Genomic DNA, 24,065 nt, shown 5'->3' with positions numbered 1-24,065 from the left:
TAAAGAGCACTGCAAGGAAGAGAAACTTTCAGAAAAAGAAATTATAATTTAAATTGAAAAGGCCACAGTACAAACACAATTATTAATGTAAAATTTTAACAAATTGATGTGGGTTCAGTTTCTGGAAGAACTGAACATAACATATACAGATTACATATCCCACACCATAAATTTTCCCCAATTCCAGATTTCATGATCCATTTCTTTTTTCAAAAACAAAACAGGGAGAAAATTTTTTGGTAAAAATATATTTACGGGTATCCTTTGGCGATTTTTGGCAGTATATGGATACAGAGTTTGTGCAATTCTTCAACTTGTTATTTTGTCTTTGTGTATACACAAAGACAAAATAATAAGTTAACCTTTTCAGGACGGGCATCCCATATATGCATTCCCCAAGAACTTCTCTTACAGCCGGCGCATCCCATCCACGCATCGCCAGAGATTGCATTCAGAGGGTGGGTGATGAGTATTCGCATTTTAAGCTGGAACGTTTTTCTGAAGGCCACTAGATGGCATCCTATGTCCATTACTTTTGAAATGAACACAGTTTTAGGTTCCTGACCTTGAGTTTGATATATTCTGCTTGACTTTGGTATTTTACTCATCAGCTCTTGTGAGGGGAGGGAGGGGAAAGCGTAAACAGAGGCGAGCTCTTTAAATTGCTGCGTGCTAATGAAAACATTCACAGGTCTGATTTATATCCAATTCCTTTTTTTATTTTATTTTTCCTTTACTCTGTACAGTCTTTTAGTGTTAGTATGTGGAGTATTGTTATGTTTTGCATTGCCTTCAGATATATTTCCGTTTCTTCTCTTTTTATTTCGGGAAGCCTCACCTCCAGTCTATTATGGGAGGAAGGCGCTATTTATCAGAGGAAGAATACCCTCATTTAGTCAATGAACCATTTATTAATGCAGATGAGAGTGATGATTTATTTTCTAAAGAGTTATAAAGTGATACTTTTTCTGAGAGTTAGAAAGTGCTACTTCTTCGTGCTTCGAGATTTACCACACTCAGTCTTCACTTTAAATTTTGTTACTTCTTGCTGTAAATAGTCTTTATTGTGTTGTTTTATTAATTTTAAACTTTATTGATGGATTTTATCAATTAAAACTTTAAAATAATTTGAATAATGCTTCCGAAAATTATTTTACAAGATAAACAGTTTTATAAGTATATTTTAACGTAAAATAAAGAAAAAGACGTTATTAAGTGCTAATTTTAATATATATAAGAGCTCGAGTAATAATCTAAAATGATACCAAAAATTGCGATGCTAAAAGCGAAACATTTTTTTTTTCTGAATTTTTTAAATAAAATTAGGCTTAGCGATGCAAAACCTCCGTCCTGTACGATGACTGCCTCCGATTCCCTTCCGTCCCGCACGAACGTCTTAAACAAAGGTGCACCATCGCGAAAAGGTTAAAGAATTGCACAAACTCAGTATCCATGTACAAATCCATTTATTTTCACTTAAAAAAAATCAAAGAATTGCACAAACTTGGCATTGCACAACTCCCTTGACTTTATCCATGTACACATCAATCTATATTCACTTAAAAAGAAAAAGGAGCAACCAGCAAAATATATATAATCTCAATAAACTACATTTTAAATCAAAAGATGAAATAACATAAAAAAGGAAATTCATCTTAGCACTAAGGTTCGAATCCCGCTAACGGGCTGACTGCATGCGCATTTTTGTGGTTTTCCCCATGTATGACGTGTATACGAGCCAGTTTCCCTTAGAAAGTCCTCTATGAAGGCATCCCTCCTCTTAGGCAGATAGCCCTTGTGTGCTTTGCCGTAATTAAATACATCAACCTCATCATCTTAGCACTATATAAAGGACATATCCACTCACTTTATTTACAAATTTCTCTTGTCTTCAGTCAAACAAAATTCCTTAACAGCATCCAAAAACTCCCTAAAATTATCTGAACTAGAATCCATATATCAGCATTGCCACATAAATTCACAAAAATAAGAGTAAAAAATATCCTCTCTAGTGCTGGTATCCTCCGACTTTCAACCATATGCATTTCCTCTTTCTACACACAGGACACTTAAAATGGCTACTAAGTAAACCTTCATTCACACACCAGTCAATGAACCCTTTGAGTACATCTGATGAGAGAAACTTGTCATCTGCTTACTTGGGCGAAGTTACGGTGGACGAGTCCGGCTTGTCATCTGAATTTAAGAAGCAGGAGTTGATGTTTGCGGCACCTCCGCCTGTGGGCATTGATCGCAAACAATTGCCTGACGTTTGACATATTACAGTTTCAAATATGTTCGGACATCGTTTGCAAGTGAAAAATTAAGAAAATTTTTCGGAGAATATTCTGGCAACAAAACTAAAGAAACACCCTACAAAACGGTGTTGCATATCTTATAAACATAAAATAAGAAAAGAAACCACTTGGCAATGCAAACAATGCCAGGTACCTTTGCATTTACAGATATATTTTGAAAAATAGCACATGGTACAAAATTTTTAGACTAAGCTGGTTCTTATTCTATAAATATATTTCTATTTTGTTTGATTTGTACATTTATATTTTGGAACTAAAATGCTGTTTCAAAAATACATTTATATCACCAATATAAGTATATTCCAAATAAAATGCATTACTTTTACATATTAATCCATATAGCTACAAATTAAATCCGTCCCATGGGCATAAAAATCTTAAAATAATTCAGTACTCAAAGGGTTAATGCTCTTTTGCCCTTTCGTTCCAAATCGTACAAAAACTTCAAATTAATCTTACCACATTCAGCCATCCTATTGTCTAAACTACAAAAAAAGCAATGTACTTCCTAACCAACACCATCACAAGCCCTATAGAGTTTCCTTAACATTCAACTACTCAGGTTACCATATATAAAACAAAAACTTGGTGATAAATCAAAGAACTTTGTGATAATACAAGGGGGATCCTTCAATCTACTTTAACCAATTTCTTTTTATTAACTGGGAATATGAAAGACATACACTACATATTCAACAACTCAATCTTCTAACTCCAGGGGGCTAAGGTCTACAAAGTTAGCACATCTTGCAAGCTACATCCAATACAAATTAAAAACGAGTTTCAGTACAACTAATAACATAGACACACTGAATTCTAGATACTCACAGATATGATGCACTACACTGCCAAATTTGTTCATAGGAAGGAGAAACAAGATTCAGAATTCGTTACAATAAAATGACTCAACATACGTACTGCCTCAATTACATTTATCAAATATATTAAACCTGCAACAAACAATAACTTTGATAGACTAGAAGAGAAACACGCTAATGTGACAATCAAAAGCGTAAAAACAACCTTGTATTTAGCGTAAGTATATTGAAACACTCAATCGATTTCGAGGGCAGCTAAAGGTCCCTCCTCATCAGGAGAAAGAAATACATAGAAAGAAGAAAAATAAAGGGGAAGAAGTCTCAGAAACACGTGGTCCTTATCAGCACTGCACGTGGTTGTGGCGTTCCGACAGATACTTCAACTTCTATTCATGAGATGGCGCCACGTGTAAAATCCAGTTCTTAATCGGAGCAGCAAAGCGACATCTTTACTCACTCAGACTTCTCGTCGGACAAGGTATGCGACGCTAGCACGAACTGTGTTCCGAGCTCTGTGTTGATCTCTGCAATGTAATTTAAATTGTAATTTAGTATTTAATATATTCTTTTGTTATAGGAGATTGTCTACTCTTATTTCCTTTAGTTATATCATGCATTAAGCACACACGACCACCAAAAGTGGTGACCTTTTGACTGAGCACGCTACTGACAATGGATTTTCAGCGACCCTAAGCCACGTGCATCCAAGGCATTCTGAAGAACTGACTAAAAATAACAACGAATATGGACATTAGACGTATGCTACAACGTATCCCTTCAATTATTTCTAGAAGTATTGATATATATTGCTTGTGTTTTTTCAAAGTCGTGCATATCATCGCAAGGAGCTTCAGCAAATCATCAATGTGATCTGTTCCGTTCCGCTGACTTCGCCAGTCGTGCAATAATTCTTTGATCATTCAACTTTTGTGACAAATGTGATACAATAGTGATTTTCGCTAAATGTGCTACATCAGTAATTTTTCTGCAACGTGCTACGGCAAAATTCTTCCCTCAGTGTTCGAAAGTAGCGAATTTTTTTCCCATGTGCTACAGGAGTGATTTCATTTTTCCTTCGAAAGTGCCTTTCATTGTGAAGTGGTGATATTGTGCGCGCGCAATACAAAATGAACGCATCATTTTTTTTTCTCAAATAAGGGTTTCTTTTCAAATGCATTTCGGTAAAATATTATTTGTGTGTGTAATTGCTGACCCTGTCTTATTTGTGTGTGTATCGTTACGTAAATTTTTTCTGCATGGTTAAAATATTTATTGTTATCATGGTAAAATATCAATAGTGTATCTTCATGCTACAATATTTGTGCTGTTAAGTGTTTATTATTTAAAGTGAAAATTATCTATCAGTATGCCCGACGATATTCCACCAGAGCCACAAATCACACGCGTTGCGGTGAAGCCACCGCCTTTCTGGAAAAATAATCCTTCATTGTGGTTCGCTCAGATCGAAGCACAATTTTCTATCGCTCACATTAGTGAGGATTCTACAAAATTCAACCATGTAGTTGCAGCAATTGAGTCTGATATTCTGAATTCAGCGCATGACTTAATTCTCAAACCACCTGATTGTGATAAATACTCCAAACTGAAACAGCGGCTCATTGAAATCTATTCAGAAAGTGAATCTTCAAAAATACGTACTTTACTACAAGGACTTGAACTTGGAGATCAGCGACCTTCATACTTGCTGTCACGAATGCGTGATCTGGCAGGAAGCCATTTTAGTGACGACTTGTTGAAGTCACTATGGCTTTCGCGTCTCCCTAATAACATACAAATAATTCTTGCTGCTTCCAATGAAGATCTAACCCGTTTAGCAGCAATGACTGACAAAATTAATGAACTTGTTACTCCAGCTTATGTCAGTGCTGCTAATGCTGCACCTTCCAGTTCATCCCTCGAACAACAAGTGGCTGAATTGACCAAAAAAGTATCTGAACTCTCTACAAGTCTTCATGCTTCACGGAGATACAATCGATCAAATCAGGGCCCACGTAATAAATTTCGTGCCCGAAGCAGGAGTCAATCTCGTCATAATACTCGAACGCAGTACAAAGAACCCACAAGTGGCATATGTTTTTATCATATGCATTTTGGCTCTCAAGCTCGCAAGTGTGCCCCTCCATGCACTTTTGTACAAGCGGGAAACTAAATGGGCGGTCTTCTGCTGGCCAACAGAATGTCCGCCACATCGACAGAATAGTACTGGCTGATCGTTCAACTCAGTTATGTTTTCTAGTAGATACTGGAGCTGACATATCAGTGCTCCCGAGAATTAAAACAAATGCTCACCAACTTAATAAACTTGTACTGTATGCAGCCAATGGTACCCAAATTGCAACCTACGGCACCAAACTATTGACACTTGATTTAAACTTGCGCCGGACTTTCAACTGGCCTTTTATTATTGCGGATGTAACTCAAGCAATTATTGGTGTCGACTTCTTGACACATTTCCACCTTCTAGTGGATGTCAAGAATAATTGCTTAATTGATGCTACAACTCAGCTGACATCACAGGGCCAAGCTTCTCACATATCAAACGTACCTACCAACATAAGTGTTTTATCGGGCAGCACACGGTTTCATCGGTTATTAGCAGAATTCCCTGACATTTTAAACCCATCCAAATCAGGGCAGCATACTCATCAGCCAGAAGTGTATCATCACATTGAAACACATGGACCACCTGTATTTTCCAAGCCTCGTCGTCTTTCTCCAGAGATGCTAAAATCTGCTCGCAAAGAATTTGAATTCATGCTAGCACAGGGAATCATTCGCCCATCTAAAAGTCCATGTGCCAGTCCACTTCACATGGTTAAAGTCTAATGGTGACTGGCGGCCGTGTGGAGATTATTGTCGACTTAATGCCGTCACAGTCCCTGACAGATATCCAGTCCCACATATCCAAGACTGTACCCATCTTTTTCATGGAACAAACATATTTTCTACCCTCGATCTTGCGAGAGCATATCATCAGATCCCAGTGCATGCTGAAGATGTGCCTAAGACCGCAGTGACTACACCATTTGGTCTCTTTGAGTACTTATATATGCCATTTGGCCTTCGCAATGCTGGCCAAACATTTCAGCATTTCATACACCAAGTACTGTCTGGTCTCGATTTCTGCATCCCATATTTTGACGATATCCTGGTTGCATCTACAGATGCGGAAGAACATTTTAAACATCTGCGTCAGATTTTCACTCGCCTTAAAGATCATGGATTGAAACTAAATCCATCCAAATGTGTACTTGGTCAACCCTCAGTTTCCTTTCTTGGATGTCTTATCACCCAGAACGGAGTTAAACCTTTACCGGAAAGAGTCAAAGCAATTAACGACCTACCCCAGCCCAAAACCATCTCTGAACTGAAGCGTTTTCTAGCAATGTTAAATTTCTACCGACGCTTTCTGCCAAATGCCGCAAAAACACAAGCCTGCCTACATGAGTTTCTGAAGAATAGCAAAAAAAAAAAAAATGATCAACGAGCTGTCCCTTGGAATGAATCTGCATCTGCAGCATTCGTGCAATGCAAACACGATCTGGCAAATGCAGCCACACTTTCTTATCACTCACCTAGTGATCAGCTCTCTATAATGGTAGATGCATCTGACACGGCCATAGGAGCAGTGCTTCAAGCCCATACCACTAAAGGACTTTCCCCAATGGCATTCTTTTCCAGAAAACTTATTACTGCAGAAAGGAAATACAGCACATATGACAGAGAGCTACTTGCAGTGTACTGTGCTGTTAAATACTTCCGGCACAACTTGGAAGGACACGACTTCATAATTTTCACCGATCATCGACCATTAACCTTCGCTTTTAGAAAAAACTCTGACTCATGTTCTCCTCGTCAGCTTCGACATCTGGATTTCATCGCCCAGTTTAGTACAGATATCAGATATGTCTCTGGTACTGATAATTGTGTCACTGATGCCTTGTCTCGGGTAAACAATATCAACCTCACTACCCCAGATTTCTCTGAAATTGCAAAAGCTCAATTGCATGATGAGGAACTCAAGAACCTAATCTCAAATCCACAAACCTCCCTTCAGTTACAACCGCTGCACATTGATCCAACGCTTAAAATTTACTGTGACATAGAGAACAATAGAATACGTCCCTATATTCCTGTCAATTTTAGACGTGAAGTGTTTAATGCCTTGCACAATTTGGCACATCCTGGAATCCGTGCCACCAAAAAGCTGATCGCAGACAGATTTGTCTGGCCAGCAATGAATCAAGACATCACAGAATGGACTCGTTCATATATTAGATGTCAACGGTGTAAAGTATCCCGTCACACTCACAGCCCCATTCAACAATTTAACCTTCCAGCAAGACGCTTTGATCATGTGCACTTAGACTTGGTTGGCCCATTGCCTCCTTCAAATGGTTACACTTACCTCCTCACTTGCATTGATCGGTACACAAGATGGCCTGAAGCCATTCCTATTGAAAATATATCCGCTGAAACTGTAGCTCGAGCATTCATCTCCCAGTGGCTTTCAAGATTTGGCATGCCTACCACCATCACTACTGACCAAGGCCGACAATTTCAATGTCACTTGTTCGCATCCCTCACCTCTCTTCTTGGCATTCGCCATATTCGCACAACACCATACCATCCATCTGGAAATGGGATGGTGAACGCTTTCACCGATCTCTCAAACAAGGTCTGAAGTGCCACAGTAGCACACACTGGACAGAAGCCTTACCCCTAGTCTTGCTTGGTCTTCGCGCAGCATTCAAAGAAGACATTGGTAGCACTTGTGCTGAAATGTTATATGGTGCAACCCTCCGTCTGCCAGGTGAATTCTTTCACCCGGAATCTACTCCAGTAATCGACCCTCCAACATTCCTTCAACGTTTACGTGAGACCATGAGCAAGATCTCGCCAACCCCAGCATCTTCACATAACCAGCCAAGCTATTTTGTACATCCTGCGCTTGAGACATCTTCGCACGTATTCGTGCGCAACGATGCAATTAAGCCAACTTTAACACCTTCATATGATGGTCCATTCAAAGTTGTCAAACGAACACCGAAACATTTCACCATCATCTGCAATGGCAAACAATCAGTGATTGGAATCGATCGTCTCAAACCAGCATTTCTAATGCAAGATCCAACAACTAACTCATCAACATCACTCCCGGAAGAAAGCTTACAGCCCGTAAAAGAGCAACCTAAAACTACCAGATCTGGAAGAAAGGTTAAATTTAACCCAAAGTACTTATAACGTACTGATGGTACTTGGGGGGGAGTACTGTGGCGTTCCGACAGATACTTCAACTTCTATTCATGAGATGGCGCCACGTGTAAAATCCAGTTCTTAATCGGAGCAGCAAAGCGACATCTTTACTCACTCAGACTTCTCGTCGGACAAGGTACGCGACGCTAGCACGAACTGTGTTCCGAGCTCTGTGTTGATCTCTGCAATGTAATTTAAATTGTAATTTAGTATTTAATATATTCTTTTGTTATAGGAGATTGTCTACTCTTATTTCCTTTAGTTATATCATGCATTAAGCACACACGACCACCAAATGGTTATAACCAGATTTTTAATTAGAGTTACACTAGCCGCCTACTTTTACTGAGCCAGGCTATCTGATCAAACATGTAATACAAAGGAGAAGAAAATTTAGCGAAGTTAAAAATAGGGAGCGAGGGGCAACTGCTCCTTCACGCTCAAAATCTGAACTTCGAATAATGGAAAGCAACCACTGAACGGATTTTTATACCCACTGGTAGTACCAAACGCGAGGAGGTAACGCCATCTATCGGCAAAAATAACTGAATTAAGATAGTAGAATTTTAAAGGCATTAGGAAGGACTGGATTGGACTTCAAATCATTAACTAAACCTGCTAAATCTTTGTGCATATGAAAAGCCTCAAGAAAATCCAATTCACCTATGGAAGAAGCCTTTTGGATAATTTTTGCAGACCCAAAGTCAAAATTATGGTTAAATGTCCAACTATGATATGCTATTGAAGACTTGTTAATTTCGCCTTTTCTGACATAAGATTCATGTTCCTTGATACCAAACTTCAACACTCTTTTTGTTTGGCCAATATATCTTAAACCACATTGACACGATATACTATAAATTCCCCAAGAATTCAAGACAGAAATGCAATCTTTTAGAATCGAAGGGTGAATTTTATTAATAGGAGAGAAACTGACTTGAAAATTGAATTTCTGGAGAATCCGTGCAATTTTATAGCTAACAGAAGGATAAAATGGAAGCATGACAAGGTCATTAATATTATTTCTAACAGTGGAATGTCTCTTTGATGGGAATATGAAAATTTTTTAACGGCTTTATCAATAATCACAGGAGAAAATCCACGGTCAATCGCAGCTGCTCTCAAATAATTAAGTTCATTGGTAAGCAAAGATTCAGAGGAACAAACTTTAAGCGCACGGAATACATAATAGTAAAAAGAAGCCATTTTTTGCTTAACAGGGTGGCATGACTTTGCATGAGGTGGTAAACAAACTGCAAAGGGTTTACTGTACACAGTAGTGCTAAAATCAGTTTCATTGTGGATTATAAGAATATCAAGGAAGGGGAGGGAATTGTTGGATTCAATTTCAAGAGTGAATTGGATGGCTGGATCAATTGAATTCATAATAGATAGAATCTCGGATAAATCCTCTTTATAACCGTCAAAAAGTGCGAAAGCGTCGTCAACATACCCAATCCAAACACGAAAAGATAGTTTATCAAATAATTTCATCTCAAAATAGTGCATATAAATGTCAGCAAGTACTGGACTGAGAGGATTACCCATAGCCAATCCTTCAACTGGACGAAAATATGCATTTTGGAAAACAATGTGAGTTTGACTTAGAGAGACTTTAGTAAGCGAAACCAACTCATTAATTTCAGTATGCGTGAAGTGAAATTCCCAAAGCCTAGTTTCAAGACAATTTAGTGCTCTTTCGACCGGAACATTAGTAAATGTGATTTGACATCAAATGAAACCATAATGGAACGAAATGGAGAAATATTTTTAAGTTTATCAATGACTTCAACAGAATTTTTTACAGTGTGAATATTGTTAGCAAGTAGAGAAGAAAATCTGGAAACTAAATATTTGGCCAAAGGATATGAAGCAGTACCTATGTTGGAAACTATGTTATCTCTAAAGCTGATAAGGGTGGACAAACATATTACTGGAGTCTCTAAACTGATAAATGAAGGCCCATACTGCTCGATCCCTAAAGATCCTTCAACTTTGGACCTCACGAAAGTTAAAAGTGCTATCAAATTTTCTCATATTCTGCCAACTCATTTGAAGAAATCACACATTCCACCTGTTACTAATTGCGCTAGGCTTTATGCTCTTCCAAAAATCCACAAAACCAGTATTCCTTTTCGACCAATCAATTCCAACATAGGTACTGCTTCATATCCTTTGGCCAAATATTTAGTTTCCAGATTTTCTCTTCTACTTGCTAACAATATTCACACTGTAAAAAATTCTGTTGAAGTCATTGATAAACTTTAAAATATTTCTCCACTTCGTTCCATTATGGTTTCATTTGATGTCAAATCACTGTTTACTAATGTTCCGGTCGAAGGAGCACTAAATTGCCTTGAAACTAGGCTTCGGGAATTTCACTTCACACATTCTAAAATTAATGAGTTGGTTTCGTTTACTAAGGTCTCTCCGAGTCAAACCCACTTTGTTTTCCAAAATGCATATTTTCGTCAAGTTGAAGGATAGGCTATGGGTAATCCTCTCAGTCCGGTACTTGCTGACATTTATATGCACTATTTTGAGATGAAATTATTTGATAAACTATCTTTTCGTGTTTGGATTCGGTATGTTGATGACGTTTTCGCACTTTTTGACGGTTATAAAGAGGATCTATCCGAGATTCTATCTATTATGAATTCAATTGATCCAGCCATCCAATTCACTCTTGAAATTGAATCCAACAATTCCCTCCCCTTCCTTGATATTCTTATAATCCGCAATGAAACTGGTTTTAGCACTACTGTGTACCGTAAACCCTTTGCAGTTTGTTTACCACTTCATGCAAAGTCATGCCACCCTGTTAAGCAAAAAATGGCTTCTTTTTACTATTATGTATTCCGTGCGCTTAAAGTTTGTTCCTCTGAATCTTTGCTTACCAATGAACTTAATTATTTGAGAGCAGCTGCGATTGACCGTGGATTTTCTCCTGTGATTATTGATAAAGCCGTTAAAAAATTTTCATATTCCCATCAAAGAGACATTCCACTGTTAGAAATAATATTAATGACCTTGTCATGCTTCCATTTTATCCTTCTGTTAGCTATAAAATTGCACAGATTCTCCAGAAATTCAATTTTCAAGTCAGTTTCTCTCCTATTAATAAAATTCACCCTTCGATTCTAAAAGATTGCGTTTCTGTCTTGAATTCTTGGGGAATTTATGGTATATGGTGTCAGTGTGGTTGAAGATATATTGGCTAAACAAAAAGAACGTTGAAGTTTGGTATCAAGGAACATGAATCTTATGTCAGAAAAGGCGAAATTAACAAGTCTTCAATAGCGTATCATAGTTGGACATTTAACCATAATTTTGACTTTGGGTCTGCAAAAATTATCCAAAAGGCTTCTTCCATAGGTGAATTGGATTTTCTTGAGGCTTTTCATATTCACAAAGATTTAGCAGGTTTAGTTAATGATTTGAAGTCCAATCCAGTCCTTCCTAATGGCTTTAAAATTCTACTATCTTAATTCAGTTATTTTTGCCGATAGATGGCGTTACCTCCTCGCGTTTGGTACTACCAGAGGGTATAAAAATCCGTTCAGTGGTTGCTTTCCATTATTCGAAGTTCAGATTTTGAGCGTGAAGGAGCAGTTGCTCCTCGCTCCCTATTTTTAACTTCGCTAAATTTTCTTCTCCTTTGTATTACATGTTTGATCAGATAGCCTGGCTCAGTAAAAGGTGGCCAGTGTAACTCTGATTAAAAATCCGGTTATAACCACGTGCAGTGCTGATAAGGACCACCTGTTTCTGAGACTTCTTCCTCTTTATTTTTCTTCTTTCTATGTATTTCTTTCTCCTGATGAGGAGGGACCTTTAGCTGCCCTCGAAATCGATTGTTTCAATATACTTACGCTAAATACAAGGTTGTTTTTATGATTTTGAATAACTTTGATCTTGCTGCATTTGAAACTTCTTGCGTATTACGAATTGTTACATTTTCTAAGAAATAACAATTAAATATTTAAAAAGATCATTCAGAAAGACTTGAGTTATAATGCTCACATTAGAGAAGATCGGCATATTTCTGTTAACTGGCTGCCATTTAGCACCAAACATAAATTTAGGCATGAAATCTAACTACAGTCAAAAGTCGTTAATCCGGACTCGTCGGGACTTCGGTGATTCCGGATTATCGATTTTTCCGGATTATAGATCATCAGTTTAAATCTGGTAAGATGGCATGCAGAAATTACGAAATTAAAAATATGAAACCGTAATTTATGAAATAAAGAACAATTATGATCTAAAAAGTATCAAAATTCACAAAAAGAAAAAGCTTAATATTTATTTATTTACTTTATTAAACATTTCTTTCAATGCAAGTTGCTTCGTTTCATGTGATAATACTTTCTCTTTAATTCTATTAAACAGACATAATTTCTTGTTTAGTTACAAAGTTCCACTGTTCAAGTCTTATAATTGCTGTGTTGAGAATACCGACTAATTTGTTAATCGAAATGTTTTCGTTTTCAATAACCTCTGGGTCACTTTCTTCACTATCCGAAGCGAATTATAATGACGAGGAACTTGATTTAAATCATATCAAAGACGTACATCGAGATGAAATACTACATTTAGTAAGGAATTCTAAGCCAAATAAAATAAAAACATCTGCCCTGAAGATAAGGATAGTTCTGACAGATCAACTTCCAATCGGCTGCGTGAAATTGATAAACAGATTTCAGATTTCAAAACATACTTTCGCTTTGTAGATACAAATTACATATTAGTAAATATATATCAGAAATTCTATTTGACATAATCGAAAGTTCAAGCTTACTTTTATGAAATTGCTCTAACAGTCTGCAAAAAATAATAAGTCGGATCCAATTCGAAGATTAAGGAATAACGCAATCTGCAACATTAACTGAATTAAATAATTTTAGCTTAGCTTATACCGTCCGTCACACATTAAACGCGCATGCGCACAAACATATTCGCAGCCGTAAAGGTCTTATGCGCACTCGTAAACGCCTGTGCGCATGCATGAACACGACGCATGCGCAGAAAGTTTGTAGCTTTGAGTTCCGGATTATGGGTGTCCGAATTAATGACTTTTGACTGTATATAGTAGCAACCCTAATCATAAATATAGCTTCATAAGAAGAATAACTATTTGATATATAAGGAATATAAAATATATAACGTTTAACGTCTGTAATGCAAAGATTGTTCAAGATGTCTAATTTGTGCCACTCTCTGATGTTTTTTAAATGAAAACAGATCAATGTATACATGCAAGACAGTTTCATTCTCCCCATGTATACAGCATATTGTTTTCACTAAAAAATAAATAAAATATAAAAATTGCATAAATTTGGCATCATGGACATTTTACATTATACATACAATCACTGCACAACTGTTCATGATGTGATATAAAGAGGCTATCAGATTTGGCACTTTGGCGCACATTAGGCAACTAGCATCCCGTTAGCAGAAATGTGCCAAAATATAATTGTTAAACATCATCAAATTATTACAGAAAAAATTAACTAAAACTGTATATATGTATGGTAAACACTACTAATTAAGTATATATTCAAATACATACATGTTTAATTACACATATTTAACAAATAAAACAGTTTTTATTTCAATAACAAATTTTCAAAGCTAAGAAAGTATTACATGATTTCGCTAAAAAATTAATAAAACATTATGTACATGACTGCATTTCTTCTTTCAATAAGCAGTTTCTACTGGCTATAAACTAAAAATTTTTTCAAAAATAATCTATACATAAAGTAATAATCCTTATTTTAATTTCGAAATCATTATGAGCCCAAATACTCATAGTTGCACCTTTTAATGAAATTCTTCTATACAAATACTTTCAATTAATATGAAAATTAACTCAGAATTGAAATAATCAACAAGCAATTAAATCAATATCTACTCGTATGCAAAATATTTTAGAAAAAGCAAACTGAACATCTGTTGGAAAATAACATAGCTAGATAATTAACTTATCAATATTTTACATTTTACCTGCAAAGAAATGAAAGTTTGCGGAAATAAAGCAAAATATTGTTTTTTAACGACAGAAGGAAGGTTGTATTAAAGAAATATGGATGGCCACTTATATGCTTAACAAGGTATCAAATATTTATATACACAACTAATTTAAACAAGTTATTTTTCTGAGTCAGATTAAATTAGAGAGTGCCAAAGACATCTTCTGCCGACAGTGCAAAATTATCTTCATCCAATACTGCAGAAAACAGCAGCTAATAATATTTAATTATTTTAAATACTTTCTTCAGAATTAAGAACTTGGCAACCATACTATTGGAAGCAATACTTTTTGTTCAGAGCCCCAATCCTAAATAAAAAGACTTGCAAAAGAGATTACACAAAAATAATGGATGAACATACAATGACAGTATGAAATATAGATATTAACATAACAAAAATTAGAGAGTATAATATGTTAAAAGAAATCTGAAATGGATATCACCAAGAATTTTTATTCTGAAAATGAATTAAAACTTTATTAAAAAATATTATCCCTACAAACTTAAATGGGGAAAAAGCAATTTAAAACCTTAAGATTCTTTAACGAAACTGGATTAAAAAACTGAAATATGTTAAAAAGGTGCAAATTAAAAATAATACACTTCACTCTAATACATCAAAGACTTTACTTTTGAAAAGTAATAAAATGTTTAAGGAATTTAAATTAAATTAATTTAAAAGGAACATTTGGAAAATCCCATTGACCATTTTCTACCACAGATGCCGCCAAAACTGCGCCAGTGATTCTGGTGGAAGTTTGAAGGAACAAAGTGCTTTTTAGTTACATAACAGCACTGCTCCTTATATAATTAGGTAATCAATGGATATAAATTAAGATTATGGCATATAAAAACTTAAATAATTACAAGCACAACCTTCGAGATTATTTTCAAAAAAATTTATCAAAATTAGCACAAATCATTCTGGCATCCTAATCCTAATATTCTTAGAAATCCCTAACAGATTATAAAATAACAACAAAAATGTCATTTTCTTTATGAACTCTATGCCATATAAATCCACTTAAATATGAATCTAAATGGTATCACACTATTCTCAGGGTTCGTACACATTTCTGAACATGGAAATTAAGTACGTTTAAGGAGTATTAATGAAAAAATTATGGGCAAATGAGAACTAAATAAATTCAATTAAAAATATTATCTATGCCTGAATTTCACTTTTGTAATACCATCCTAAAAATAAAATAGATCCTCAAGTAGTATGCTAAAGTATCCCCAAGCATTATTACTAAACATTAATAAATTAGCATATTAATTAATAAGTTTGAGAATAAAATAAATTTCATGCAATTTATCAAGAAGCATTTAATATTTTACACTTATAATAGTTGGACATATTAGAAAAAAGATAAGTGACATTTATGTTTTACTAACAGCTTTATGTTAATTTTTTTTAATATTTTTTTTATTTTGTCTCACTTTGTCACATACTTGGTCAGTTTAGAGGTTTAGGTAGATTTTATGTCAAACAGGCACCAGAAGTTATAAGTTATTTTGCATTATTTTAAGTCTCGCTAGATGTGAAGAATACGCTTTACATTTTTGTGTTTTATGTTGTGACCACACTAAGGATTAATGAAAGGCAATAATTCGCTTTAATATGCAGAGATAATTTTTAAGGATAAGCAGTTAGTTATAAAAATTTAAATTAGGTAGTTACTCATTATAGATTTACATGGCCACTATTAAATTTATCTTTTAAAAATATTTGTTAAAAAAGCACTATTAAAATCACAATCTATTAACATGTCACATTTAAAAAACATGTAATTTATGACATTGAATCTTAAACAATATTAGGATAATTACACATTAAAAGCTACAAAACATGTGTAGCAACAGTACCTAACAAAATATTTATGCGCCTTTTTAATTTGAAGCCTTTGCAGACATTTGGGCTAAGTTATATCAATTTCCTTCTCTTTAATCATATTTTCTAACAAGAAATTTGCTTCCAATCTGCAAACCAGTGTTCTCATTAGTTTCTGCGTGCTTTATCTCCTAACCTATCAACCTCTCCATAATGTACATATGAGGGTTTACTTCATCTGATAAAAGTTAAATAGTCCAAAACCCCAGACAGACGTGAAGCAAATTATCGCTACGTGTTAAAGTAACTAAAAAGTCAGCCAAAGGTTTAAATAAGCTTCTTATTTAAAAAGTACTTCGAACATAAAGACATGTTCTTATACTAACAAAATCAATTACAATTAAACAAGAAGAGTAAAATTCAAACTAAAAATGTAAGCTCAGAAACTCTATCATCATAACAAATTCAAATGTCAAAAACAATAATGCAGAGACGAATAATTACAAATTAAACAGGAACTAATGCAGCGAGTAAGTGAAGATCAGAAACACACTCTGTCTTATACTTCAAACAACTCAGTTTAAAAACTATCTTAAGTGATTTACATTCTGGTGAGAAAATAGAAATGGAAAATTATAGTAAAGGCTGAAATTGTAAACTGGTAATTTACATAATAATAGCAGTATGTATCTTTGAAGAATAATTTCCTTTATGTATTCAGTTTCTTTCTTAAGCAAGTTTCCTTTTCATTTTAGAATTTTTGGATTCAATTAAAGATTTCTGTTATTTTAAAGACACTAAATGCATTTAGAATGTACAGAAAAAGCCACTACTTTTATTTCATTAGTAATATGAACATTCAGAAGAATGCATGGTAACGACTGGTTACAGAGCCGGTATGGCAGAATTTTTAGAATTTAGTGACACACCGAACAACAAAATCTAGAAATGGCAAAACTTTTAGAATTTAAAGCAGGCACTGTAAGCAGAATTAAGAAAGGCACTAGGCAGCAGAATTTAGGATCCACAGAGATTGCATCAGGTGGGAAAATGCCTAATGCCAGCCAGCTCTGTATATGATGCTTTAAGGCATATTAAATGAATCTTTGAAATTGTAAGCTTTCAATTTCTTTATTAATGAAAAAAACCCTTTCTATAACGCCTGCACATGTGGTAACATTAGAAGCATTTTTGATATTTTTCATGTCTAGTGAAAAGTAGAGAAAATAAAAGGAAGATAAACACGTTAAGAAAATGATTCTAGTTTCAGAAGTAAAACATTCAAATATTATGTTTTTACTGATCTTCCAGACGTTCTCCAAAAAGTAAGAAATTCATAGCAAACTTTCTACAAAATACATCGATTACGTGTTTATATCATGGAGACATTTTTCATTCTGTCACATATTTTTAGAATCGTATGTCTATAAATCTTGCCTTCAAATCCTTCTAAACTTTCCAAACTGCAATGTCTAAAACCCTGAAGAAAATTATCTTGCCAATTCTGTAACAGCAAAAAGGCAAAAATATTTTGGAAAAAAAAAAAAAAAAAAAAGGGAGAGAAAAGTGTAAAATTAATTTTATAGAAAAAACTGATGCATATTTTGAGAATTTTGAATATTCCGAGACAGTTACATGGGAAAAACTCTTACTATGAAAAAATTAAAAAGACATTTTTAATTAATTACTAATTAGCTAATTTTGCTTTTGCTAAGAGCTGTTTCGTAAATTGTGCTTTATAACATTATACCTTGTTTATTTTTCAGATTCAAACTATTGTATAATAAGTTGTCAAAATGAAACTTTGAAAATATTATATTAGTCCAAAGGGGCTTTGTCCCTGAAGGACTATTGTTTTCGTTTTGCAATTTTGCGTTGAATCACTATAAATGCCTGTTTCACTTTTCAAACTGTTGCGACCAAATGTTAAGAGTCCTGCATTATATTTGATGAAATTAAATAATGAAAAATTTGCATAAATGTAGCTATCGAATTTTGAATGACGTAATCCTGCTACGAATATAGGCATGTGGAAGACCAAATTTGAAATTTGCTTTATTATCGATTTCATATTTTGTGAAGCTTTGACAAATTTTTGATTAACAAACTCAAGGATTTCAAAGTGAGCTATGCCAACGTTGTACAGAAAAAAACATTTTTATCTCTAGCGCGAGAGACTCTGTATCGGAAATTCTAACGATATGCTCATTTTAAAATTATTTTGCGACATTGCTATTGAACTGAATTTTATAGTTATGGACCGTACGAACCCCGTATTCTACACTGTTAGTACAAATTCAAAAGTGTTTTTAGTAAATATACTGCTTTTTTTTAGTACACATATCAGTGTATCCAGTCCTGCAGCTTTAAAACTACTTTACTGCTTTCTATTCAATAAAGTACAGGTCCAATTTTTTTTTTTTTTTTTTTTTTTTTTAATGAAAGAGAAAAACCAAATTATTTTATAACTTTCTTACAAAACTTTGTTTACTGAAGATCAGGTGTACATAAAACCAAAGGTAAGTTCTTAAGTTGTCATATCCTGCTTATCCGTTATCGGTAATGAACTGAATTGTTTGGTCACACTGCCAAACACAACTTTTGTGGTCAATGGAATTTTCCGCAAGTACCTATAAAAATTCTAAAATTTAAAAAACGCATGTTAATCTTTGCTGATTCCAGTTTAATGCCTAAAACAACTTGAAACTAAAAGTTATAATCAACAAGCTAGTTCAAAAATTAATTTTCCTGTAATATAAAGCAAAAAATAAAGTCATATATTTAAAAAAAATTCAATTAAACGGCTATGCCAAGTAGTATGAGGAAAGAAAAAAAAAACTTGTTGCATTATTTCATCACAATCTGCAAAATCAAGCTCTGTGCAACTAGTGTGATTATACCGAAGGGAAGAATTTAAGGGTAACAAAATTATAGAATTTAGAGAATGCACTGGGCAGAACTTAGGAGCCACAGAAAACTGCGCCAGTCTAATGCCCGCATTATAAACAATTATACAGGGTGATTCTAAATTACTTTTACAAATTAAGAGGGGTGATAGTAGTCATCCAGATGAGCAATAATTACAATAGAACATAGGGTCACATTCCCCTCTGACAGGCAGGAAAAATGAATATTAGAATTCCAATCTGAACTTACAATAGTGTTGGGAGAGAGAATGAACGAGACCAAATGTTGCACAATGAGTTTAGTGACAAACTCGCAGAGAGTGCACAAAACAAATAAAAAAGAAAACTTACCATTCGCATGTTAATTCGAGCTCAGACTTTGATGACAAACACTCAAATGCCCATCTTTGGTTTGCGAGGTCTTAACCTGGCAAACCACTGCAACAAGTTAATTATGTAATCAAGGGTTGAATATTATCAACTAACTCCAACGCCTGCTGCATGCCGAGATTGGCATGAAAAGTTCATGCTGTGTTCTAGTTGTCAGGACTTTGTGTCCCATAAAAGGGCGCTTCAAGTAGAAGCAGTGTAAGTCCAAGAAGACAGGATAGACGATGCCTAAGAGAAAAACAACTGCTACATTGCTACTTGATATCAAAGTAGTTTTTCCCCCAAATATTTTGGATAATTAACTTGTTGCAATTATTTATGACCTTGCCAACCAAAGATACCCATTTGAGTGTCAGCCATCAAAGTCTCAGCTCTAATTAGCACTCGAACACCAAGTTTTCGGTTTTACTCATTTTGTGCACTCTCTGAGAGTTTGTCACTTAATGGATTGTGCAACATTTGGTCTCATTCATTTGTTCTCCCAACACTGTTTCAAGTTCAGATTGGAATTCTAATATTCTTTTTTCCTGCCTCTCAAAGTAGAATGTGACCTTATGTTCTATGGTAATCATTGCTCATCTGATTGAGTGATATCACCCCTCTTAATTTGTAAAAGTAATTTAGAATCACCTTGTATATTTACTCCATAAAGACAATTATACTTTCCATTACGCTTTTGTCATTTTTTGGTTCAAGCATGGCAGATGATGATCTAATACCTGTCACCTGCCAAGACTGCATGTGTGCCCCTATGTGCCTCTTTTCTCAATCTATTAACTATTCTTCTGACTAGAAATTAACAATTAAAATAAGAGCCAAAATGCCTGGATTGGACTTTACAATTAAAATTCTAGAAAAATGGACTGGTAGATGTATACTAGAAAAGTGTCAAGAAAACAGTTATTTAAGATGAAGTATTGCATTTACTCCATCGAATAACTTGAGCACAAAATTTGAAATAAATATTCCCTTTAGCTGTGAATATTGTTCTAGGATGAAAAACCTATTCAGGTTTTTTTAATTTCTAATTATTCTTTAAATATAAGAAAAATATAACTGTACTTCTAAAATTATTATTTTATTATACACACATTTTCATTAAATAATTTGGTACTTTTCCGTTTCGCTGGCGCAAATCTCGCCAAGCAGTCTTTATTGGCAACAACATAGATTATATACATAAGAAATGTTAACAAATGTTAGTTCTAAGAACTTTTTATTTTAAAGGCATAAACATTTTAATATCGTTTAAAATTTTGTAAAAAGCCAATAAATAAAGACAATAAATTTGTAAAAAGACATTAATTTAAGAATTTATTATGCTTTCATGGTTTAACAACCTGATTCGCCAGTTCATATTACGTGACCCCAAGTAATATCATCTCACATAAACTATGCTACAAAAATCTAATTGTCTCAGTAATTATCTACATTAATTTCAAGTTAAAGCTTAATTTGGAATGCAAGTTTAAATGTAAGAATTATTTCAATTTGTACGAATAGCTTACTTAGAAATTACGTAAAACCGCAGTGCTTTACTTCGTCAGTGTATTCTCATTAGAACTGATGAAGTTGCCTTCTCTTTGAAGAACCCTTGACTTTGCCTTTTCTATATTTTCGCCTTCGAGTGAGCAGTGCGATTGCATTCTAATTGACTTAATTACCGTGAATGGCCTTAGGGTATAAAATTGTACCATCTGGTAAAAATTCTATGTAATTGTATGCCAGTATTGAAAGAACCAATCAATCTGATAAGAAATGTCTGCGACTTGTTTTGAAAATGAGGTGTAAAAGGTTACCAGGGAGGATATTCCGTTTGGCATCAGTTGTACTATTATTGGCGACTTTATCGCCTGCGCCAGCAAAACAGAAAAGTACCAATAATTTTATTATTACACTTACCTTTCTTTATTAGTCATATATGAAATTTATAAAAGAAATAATTCAAAAACTATATTCATAATAAAAATATATCATTTTTATTCTGCGAGATAGACAAAATCAATTATTGTTATATATATATACTAACTATAAAAATAGCAACACCACTTCAGGAAGGTGACAAAATATTTTTCCAGTTAGTGTGTTTGGCAGGCTAAGTAACCACTGCTTAGCACTAGCATCAAAACAAAAGAACATAAATATCAATTAAAATTCTTTGACAAAGCGCTCATGAAAAAGTATCAAATATTCTAACAACCTATGGGAACAAATCATCTTCCCCTCTCTAACAAGAATCAACTATTTCACAATAATTTATTGATCCAATTAACTATGCATTTATTCACATAATAATTGTCAGTTATTTAAAAATGTAACATATATATGTATGTACCTATAGACACATATATTTAGCAAAAACTAGGCTATCACTAATTTTTCCTTATTTACTATGTCATCTCAAATACTAAAAATGAAATTTGATAAAAAAACCCTAAAAGTGGTCAGCCACTTAATATTTATTTACTAAATGTTCAATAGCGTGGAGAATTTACTTAAAAGATTCTTATTTCTAGATAAACTATTAAAAATTGAAAGTTAATTAATAGCTATTTCGGTGATGGAATGCACAAATTTGGTTTGCTGCTTAATAAATGATAATATTAGCAGGCATAAATTTTCTAAAAATATATAATGTAATTAAAACGACCCATTGGCTGTACCAAAAAATTCGATTCAGCTCATACTAAATCCCTGATATTAGTAATAACACTACAAATGAATAGCGACAAATACTACTAAAATAAGAAAGGGGACTTTATAACATACCTGAAAATAATTTTACAACATATTTATAAAATAAAGACTTAAAAAATTTTTAAGTGCCAAATTTATATACTAAGAATTCTAAGAACGAAAAAAAAAATTGCATTGCAAAATAATAAAACATATGTTCTGTAAAAAACTAATCCAATTACTATAAAACCTACTGCTAAATTACAGAAAATCTGGAAAAATGTCCTGGTGATATCACTTTTCTAGAAGAGGATGATGCAACCTTACGTCAAGTAATTGTCAAACATATTAGTAACTTATTTCTTTCGTCACGTTGCGCATCAGAAAATACTGTGAGCTCTGCACTTTTGAATAGCTATTTCATAAAATTAACCAGAAAATTGCAGTTTACTTCGAAATTAATTAATTACTTCGAAAAAGAGTGCAAACTAGAATTTAATATACTTATGCTACCTTCAATAAAATGGATACTTACTTTTGAAAAGTAAATAAAAAACTGGTGTAAAGAAAAAAATGATTAAATACAACTTCTTGGTAACCTTTATCACAATCATTCAACCCTTCGTTAAGGATTAAATTAGTTAACTCGCACCTAATTGCATACACATCCAACCACCACACGTAAGAAAGTACAATCCCCAACGAAACAAGTCCAGACACGAATCGGGACGACAGGTTGAAGTAGTATTACGCATGCCCAAAAAACTTTCGGTTCTTCTTTGAAGTTCACAACTTTCGGTTCGCATACTAACTGTATGTGTATTTTTTTTTTTTCTTTCTTTTTTTTTTATTTTGAAAAAATTTCGAACCGAAATATTTAGATATTACAAATCATATGATGATATACACTATGTAAAATTAAACTATTAATGCATTAGAAAATAATATCTGAAGCTCCTGCACATTAACTGTTCACAGAAAACAACAAAAAAGAATTATTTTAATATTCTCTCATTTGGAATTAAATTTGCGTATTTTTTCATTGATACATTTTTTTTACCCGTATTATTTTGAATTCTGAATCAAGAGAAGAAATTTTATTTTAGTAATAGCTGTCACCGTTACGAAGATAATTAACTTCAACTCTTCCTTTTATTGATCAGCTGATCCGGTTCAGCTGGGGAATTTTCCATTTTATGCAATTTAACGAACTTTTACAGGTCCTTAAGGGAACATGCGTAAACATGTAGTGGTAAAGGCCTTCGTGTCAAACACCATTTAACGAATAATGATCGAGAGCGATCTACTTTGTTTGTCTAAATCTGTTAGTAAAAGTACAGTACATTATAGTTTTGTACTGTGTGCATGTAAAATTTTTGTAGAAATTTTTTCTCTAACAAAATATTCAGGTTTTCAGTTTTACAAATATGAAATTTAATGAATCTCTTTTAATTATTTAAATAATACTATCGCAAATTTTGGGCTTCTGTCAACAAAAATATTAATTTATTCGTTTTTAAATGGTCCACATCATTAGCATATTATTACTTATTAAGCAGTTAGTATTAAGCTTGTAAAAGTTTACAATTGGGTGCCCCTTGTTTTTTGGCGATTCTTTTTTGACGCCAAGATCGGCGCCAGAAAGACATAATTTCAAGATGGCCGCTACACAAAACCAAAATAAAAAATCAAAGAATTGCTTAAACTCTTTGTCCATGTACACATCGATCTGTTTTCACTTAAAAAAAAATCCCAGAATTGCACAAACTAGGCATTGCGTACTGTTTAAATTTGTCCATGTACACATC

At 33.9% G+C, this 24,065-nt stretch overlaps 1 protein-coding gene across 2 annotated transcripts in view; it reads right to left on the bottom strand.

The window, feature by feature from the left end:
- The window catches only part of LOC118186724 (cellular tumor antigen p53-like), a 128,309-nt gene extending 105,300 nt beyond the window's left edge, over nt 1–23,009 (bottom strand). For both annotated transcript variants that reach the window (XM_085814925.1, XM_085814926.1), the window contains exon 1: nt 22,793–23,009. The gene's annotated coding sequence lies outside the window, so the exon portion shown is untranslated. The remainder of the gene's footprint in view (nt 1–22,792) is intronic.
- Between the last annotated feature and the right edge of the window lie 1,056 nt (nt 23,010–24,065).

Source organism: Stegodyphus dumicola, chromosome 4 (assembly GCF_044657685.1).
Source record: "Stegodyphus dumicola isolate Sdum_Otavi_A_Nest chromosome 4, ASM4465768v1".
In the NCBI taxonomy this organism is placed as follows: Eukaryota; Metazoa; Arthropoda; class Arachnida; order Araneae; family Eresidae; genus Stegodyphus; species Stegodyphus dumicola.
The sequence above is the reverse complement of the archived record's forward strand: the minus strand, read 5'-3'. Positions and strand labels throughout refer to the sequence as shown.